Raw genomic sequence first — 7,073 nt, forward strand, 5'->3', positions numbered from 1 at the left:
GAAACCGGTCTGGGTAGTGGCCCTTTCCTTAATGCATAGCATTATACATGTCTGCAAGGAGATGTGCTTTGCATTATGGGAGATACTGAGACAAGGAGTGATAAGAGCTTGGTCCACCTTTACCACTAGCTGCCTGTCCTGAAGATATTTCAGGCGCAAACTTTGTTTGCTTACACTTGGATAAAGGATTAAACTAAATGTATTATAGTCTAACCAAGTGGAAAAAACTGCCAACAAATAGTAGTTGTGTTTGAAATGGAGTCCGAGTTCTGGCGTGAAGCACGTTGTGTGTGAAAGATCACGAGTGCGCCAAAACTGGATGACAGCGCTATGTGAATCGGGTAGGGTGTAACTGCCGTTGCTGTTTAGATGGGCAGGGTCGAGAGCTATTTCTTTGGATTCTAAGATACGTCTCTAATTCATCGGAGCATTTATGGATGTTTAAAGTTAAGTTCAAGTCTATTTGATGTTGTCGTCCTTCAACATTGGGGTTAGCAGAGAATAAAACTGGCTGGATAGGGCACTAGCACGGATTCTGTTGTAAGAGATGTCATGTTGATGTTCTTTTAGACGGAGAGAGATGGACTTTTCTCTCTGCCATAATATGGTTTGCTGCACCTGCAATTTATATTGCAGACTCCTGGGAACTGAAGAAGGTCGTGTTTTACTTTAGGTTGACTGAGGCAAGATCAGTTTTGTTAAGGTGGAGAAGTATGTTTTAATATTAAATTTCTTCAGGATTTTCGCGTTTAGGAGAGAGAAAACACACACACACACACACACACATATATATATATATATATATATATATATACAGTAAGGAAATGTAGGCTACGGGGTTTGCGTTTTCTTAATTGCTTTGTTGATGACGTTCAGTTAGACGATTATAGATACTTTTAGGAGATTAACCGTTATTTAAGAAAGTCCTTTTGAGTAAACTGAGTTCATGTTGAAGTTCCTCTTCTTCTGACAAGGATCTCACCTGATGAGCTAGTGTGGAAATAATTCCTAATTTTTGATGGAGTAGTGGTGAGAGGAAGCATGTAGTTTCTATCAGCGTGTGTGTTGGCTTCCGACAGATAAACACCTTGAGACCATCAGTTGTTCTAGTAAGTTTTATATCTAGAAAAGCCAAAACACCATTAATGAGGAGATGGCTTTTTCCTCAAAATCTTCAAGAAAAACGTTGACTAACACAGGAGACAACGGACTACCCATGGCCAAACCACGGTTTTGTTTGTAAATCTTGTCTTCAAATAAGAAGTATCCCGAATTTACACAATGAACAAGGCGAAAATCTTAGATAACTTGTTTCAAGAAGACTGAGAAATTCCTAAGGTTGGAACATTGGTGAACAGTGAGACTATGTCGAAGCTGACCATTCTGTCTGCTTCGGTTAGTTGGATGTTCTTAATCGTCGAAACAAAATCAGCCGAGTTCTTGATATATGAAAAGGATTCTCCTGTGTAGCTCAGTGGATGTGGCGTTTGCATACCACGGCGCTTGACCGCACGAAGGAAGACTTCTTGGTTTTGAATCTAGTCGGCAACTAGAGGAAATTTTTCTAAGACTTTTTCTACCGGTTCCCGAGTTAGTCGATCTCTGGCGCAGGCAAGCGGATTTTTTCTCCCGGAAACTCGGGTTTTTCGTCCCGTAAATTCAAGAAAATCGACTGTAGAACCCACTCTATTTCAGACATTAAATATATTGTTAGGGTTAGGAGCCACAAGATGGAGGCACTTGTTGAGCCCTCTTCATTGCTTGCCACTTAATTAGTGATAGCTTTGGTCTATCTATCTCTGATTGGGTACCAGTGGAGATTGAACTGCCCACTCAGTCTCCAAAACTTAGATAAGGCTAAACGGCCTGGCTTACTCTGTATACGGGAATAAAATGCGTTAGCTGATTTTTTTTTGATGTTTCAAGGAGGAAGTGAGATATTTCGAGATTGTATGTAGGGGAGTCAATGCCTTGAACTATTGGTCTTAAAGGAGTGTTTTCTATATGAATCTTCGGGAGGCCATATAAATGGGGAACAAGTGGATAAAGAGAGCAGAGTGATAGGCGAATATTCCGAGGATTTGAGATTTGTACGATTACGTAGTTCTTTATAATAGGCGGATATTCCGAGGATTTGAGATTATTTGTCCGATTATGTAGCTCTCGTGGGATTTCTTTTAAGTTCGATGTAAATATTACAATCCAATAATTCACAGATCTTGAGGTGATAATTGGTTCTATTTAGGATGACATTGGTGTTCCCTTTGTCAGCTGGCAAAATGATATCTTATTCTGCAGTTGACGAATAGCTTTTTTCCGAACGGGAGACGTTGTCAGTGGGAGATCTACTGTTAATTGCAAAAATAGCTTCTATCCAAGTAGGCTTGTGTCCTGTGTTGGAAGATTAGAGGTGGCTTTTTCTGTTTTTGTAAGAAAAAGCTCTTTAGGAATAGATCTAGGTGAGGGGACAAAATTAAGCGTTTTCTGATGATTAAGGGTATGTGAAGATTTATTAATGACAACATTGTTAAGGATCTGTGAAGCAATATTATCTTGGAATGAAACTAAATCGATTAGTGCACTTTTTGCTGCTAGAACCCAAATCATTAACAAATATAAAATAAAATGATTAGGAAATTTGATTACCTCAAACATATGCAAGACCGTTTATCCTCTGATATTGCTTCACACAACATTAATAATGTCAGTAATAAATCTTCACATACTTTTACGTCGGCAGAAATGCACTCTCCTAAAGGCTTAATTTCGTCCCCTTACCTAGATCTTGTGTGGTGACATTATTTGACACCTCCAGGGAGTCGAAAGACTCATCGAGGGAGAGTGTGCCAACAGCATCAAACGACTGAACCCTTTCCAACTATTAGCCGCGCTCGAACTTGCTTAACTTTTTGCATGAGCCATTAGTAGCAGAGGCTCTATCTATCGACCAACCTTTGCTACCAGAAGCCATTCCTAAAGAACTTTTTCTTACGAAAATAGAAAAACTACCTCTAATCTTCCAACACAGGATACAAACCTACATGGGATATATATATATATATTAAAAATAGATATTTAATGACTTTAAACCGAGATAAAATATTAAGTTTTAATGAAAATGATACTAGTTTCAGCCTTATCAGGTATCCACTACAGGTAGAACACAATAATAAAAATTGAAGTTACAAAAAACCGAGAATTACAGGCAAAAATGCAATACATAATTGACATAAAAAACGTATTTTTTAAGTTGTTCTATCTTCAATCCAAAGTGCCATTGTTTATAGCGTGCGTGCTTGTGAGTTCTCGTGAACGCTAGTACTGAACAACTGCATGGCTATCAGGGTTGTTGTAAGTTAAATTGCTATTCAAATGTTCAGGATTAAGGAGGATTTCTCTGGATTCCACAATTTTCCTTTCAAACTCATCACTGCAGCAAAAAATGTTTTTGGATTTATCCCAGCAAACTGAGTGACTTTGGAGATCATCATGAGGATTGTTTGAGAAAAGAACATGACTGGATAGTGCAGATGCATGTGATCGTTTATAGGAGATGCCTCTTTATGCTCTTCTATACGTAGTTCAATAGATTTGCTAGTCTGTCCAAAATAAGGAATATTACAATCGCACCATAATTTGTATACACCTGGATATTTTAGGTTGTGATGAATAGGCTTTGGATGGCTTATAAGAGAACGGATTTTAGGAAGTGTAGTGAAAAACATCCTGATGTATTTTTTAAGGACTTTAGACAATTTATTGTTGACTGAACTAATGTATGGGATGGAGATGCTACCTTTAAAATGAGTAGTTTCCACAGTACACTGCCTAGGATCAAGAAATTTCTTAATCGTTTTTTTTTTGACCTTATCTGATGCTCCAGCTGATGGAGGTGGTAACAGAGGTGAGAGAAGATGCACCTTGGACAATGTTGTATGCAGATGACATCTTGCTGTGTGTAGATTCAAGAGAAGAAGCGGAAACTAAACTGGAAAGATGGAGAAAAGTACTGGAAGAGAGAGGTATGAGACTGAGCAGAAGTAAGACAGAGTATATGTGTTGCACAGTGGGCAGTGGCCAGGAGACAGATCTGGAGCTAGAAGGAAATGTCATCAGGAAGGTGAGAGACTTTAGATACTTAGGTTCAAAAGTGGAAGAAGATGGAGGGGCTGAGAAGGAAGTGGGATGCAGGATACAAGCGGGTTGGAGGAACTGGAGGGAGATGGCTGGAGTGTTATGAGATAAGAGGGTGCCGATCAATCTGAAAGGCAAAATTTATAGGACAGTAATGAGGCCAGCTATGACATATGCTATAGAAACTGTGGCCCTGAGGAAAAATAACATCAGCAGGATGGAAGTAGCAGAGATGAGAATGCTTAGGTGGATGTGCGGTGTGACCAGAAAGGATCATCTGAGAAATGACTGTCAGGGGAACAGTGAAAGTTACGAACTTAGGAGCGAAAATACAGGAGGCAAGGTTGAGATGGTTTGGTCATGTGATGAGGAGGGAGGACGAATATGTGGGAAGAAGGGTCATGCAGATGGATGTGCAAGGAAGGCGAAAGCGTGGGCGGCCAAAGACGAGATGGAGGGAGCTGGTAGAAGAGGACTTGAAGATGAAGAACTTGGATGTGGTGACAGCCCAAGACAGGAAGGTGTGGAGGAGACTCATAACAAACAGTGACCCCACTTAAGTGGGAGAAGCTGTAGAAGAAGAGATCTGATGCTCCAGCTCAACAGATGTTGTGATCAAGGCTCTGTGGGGGCTAGTTGTGTTGTGACATTACCACAAACCACTGTTCCAACAGCAGCCTTATGACTGAATTGTCTTGCTGAGAGAGACAATGAGTTCTACAGGAACGCCACAAAATAGGATGCATTGTATAGAATGTTTAGACACCTCTTGGAATTGAATGTTCGTAGCACTGTAAACAAAAGTCCGAGGCCAAACCAGAAAAAAAAACCACACCATCGCATCACCACCTCCAAATTTCATAGTTCAGGTAAGAGATGCTAAGGATATCTTTCAGACACACCTGTCCGTCTGCTGAGTAGAGGGTAGCATGATCTGCATGGATCCTCACTGGGATCCATGTCAAAGCCACTGTAGGAATTTTGCTGCTGCCTAGCAGATGAAAATGGAGTGGACACATACTGAGAATGGACAGTATGCATCCACTCCATTTTTATGTTTTTTTTTATTTTCATTGGTAATGCTTCTATGCAGTCAGCTTATATATGTTTTTTTTTCTTTTAAGTTGCTCCCACCCACAAAAGGTTATTTGCAAAGCTATAATACATTTTGGTAATGAGGGTTGGCTAAGGATTTTTTTCTATTTTTTAATCAATTATATTTTTTTTGTATTTTTTTTTTAATTTATTTTTTTTACCTAGTCTGGAAACCCTGCTCTAGAGACCAAACATGGAACTTTTTCAAGCCACTTGAGATCTCTAATAAGCAGAGCAGTGGTCTCACACTAGGAGATGAAATTCATCTTCCACCTAAAGACAATCACAAATATCTATGCCCACAGAGAGATTTGAACCTGCAGTCTGTTGGTTGGGTATGCTAACTAGGCTAGCAATTGCAAGTCATTTGTTATACATTAGAGCCAAAATATTTTATGCACATTTTGTGTGAAAACTATTTAATTTAACTTCCTATTTTTTGGTCAGCTTCCATGTTTCTGATCCATAAAATAATAATACAGCTGTAACATTGCTACTGAAGATCTTTATTTTAGTTTTATGGTATTATGAAGATTTCCATATATTATTTAATTTTCTGAAAGCAGTATTAGCTTTTAGTTTTGCATTATACCCAGGGCCGGCGATACCTTTTAGGCAAACTAGGCAACCGCCTAAGACACAAAACTTCAAGCTATGCTTTATTCATACTTTACTAAAATATCAAAATTAAATAGTGATATATGATTTAGGTATCGATACTTTTTCCATATCCCTCACACATCACACTATTTTATTATTTAATTCTTGGTTCTTTTTTGTTCTTTATCTAAATGATTTGAACTTACCGCTGTTTAAAATTCAGTTAAGATAAATATTTTAAAACGTTAACATTTTAAAATATTAAATTTTGATATTTTATAAATTTCTTTTTGTAAATGAATTATAACAGAGAATTTTCAAATTAAAAAAGAAAAAAAAAAGCCCTATTAATTTAACCTGAAAGACAATTTTATTTTAGTAAATATTTTAGTAAATAAGTTCATGGTGAACCTTCACAATTTTATTTTGTTTAATGTCAATTAGAAACATTTTAGTTTATGAAATAAGGGGCACACTTGTAAACTTTGCCTAGGGCACAAAATAACCTGGCATCGACACTGATTATACCTGTCAGTTTCACCTTCAGTATCTACATTTGCAACCAAGTAAGTAAAATTTTTAACTTCTGTAGCATGCTGATTGATTGTCATCTATTTTTAGCATTTGCTGTTTAGTTTAAGCACTTTTGTTTTAGTCTCATATTTATTTTAAGAACAAACATTTCAGATGTTTTATTATTATTATTATTATTATTGTTCCGGGAAACTCCAAGGAGTCGACAGACTCATCGAGGGAGGCCCTAACATCATGTCAAGAACAACTATTCAACATTCACACAGTATCTATCATACCTTGCCTTGACTCATTCACAGTCGTAGCACACACAACAGACTCTGGAAGCTTATTCCACTCATTTACCACTCTCCAAGTAAAGAACCTAGCTCTAACACCCCTGTCAACCATGCTCTTGCCCAGCTTCCATGCATGGCCCCTAGTCCTCCCACCACAAGTCATATTTTCAAAAATATCTTCTGGATCAATCCTATAAAAACCCTTCAGTAATTTGAATGTCTCAATCATATCACCCCTCCTTCGCCTATCGTCCAATTTCTGCAACCCACAAATCTTCAACCTATTCTCATAAGGTTCATTCCACAGACCTGCTATCATCTTGGTCACTCGTCTCTGGACCCTCTCCACTTCCTCCCCATCACGAAGAAACCCTGGTGCCCATAGCTGGGCACAGAAGTCCAGATGGGGTCTTATCAAGGCTCGATACAGAG

The sequence above is a fragment of the Typopeltis vanoorti genome, chromosome 21 (assembly GCF_054136105.1).
Source record: "Typopeltis vanoorti isolate ZY-2024b chromosome 21, IOZ_Tvanoo_1.0, whole genome shotgun sequence".
NCBI lineage: Eukaryota > Metazoa > Arthropoda > Arachnida > Uropygi > Thelyphonidae > Typopeltis > Typopeltis vanoorti.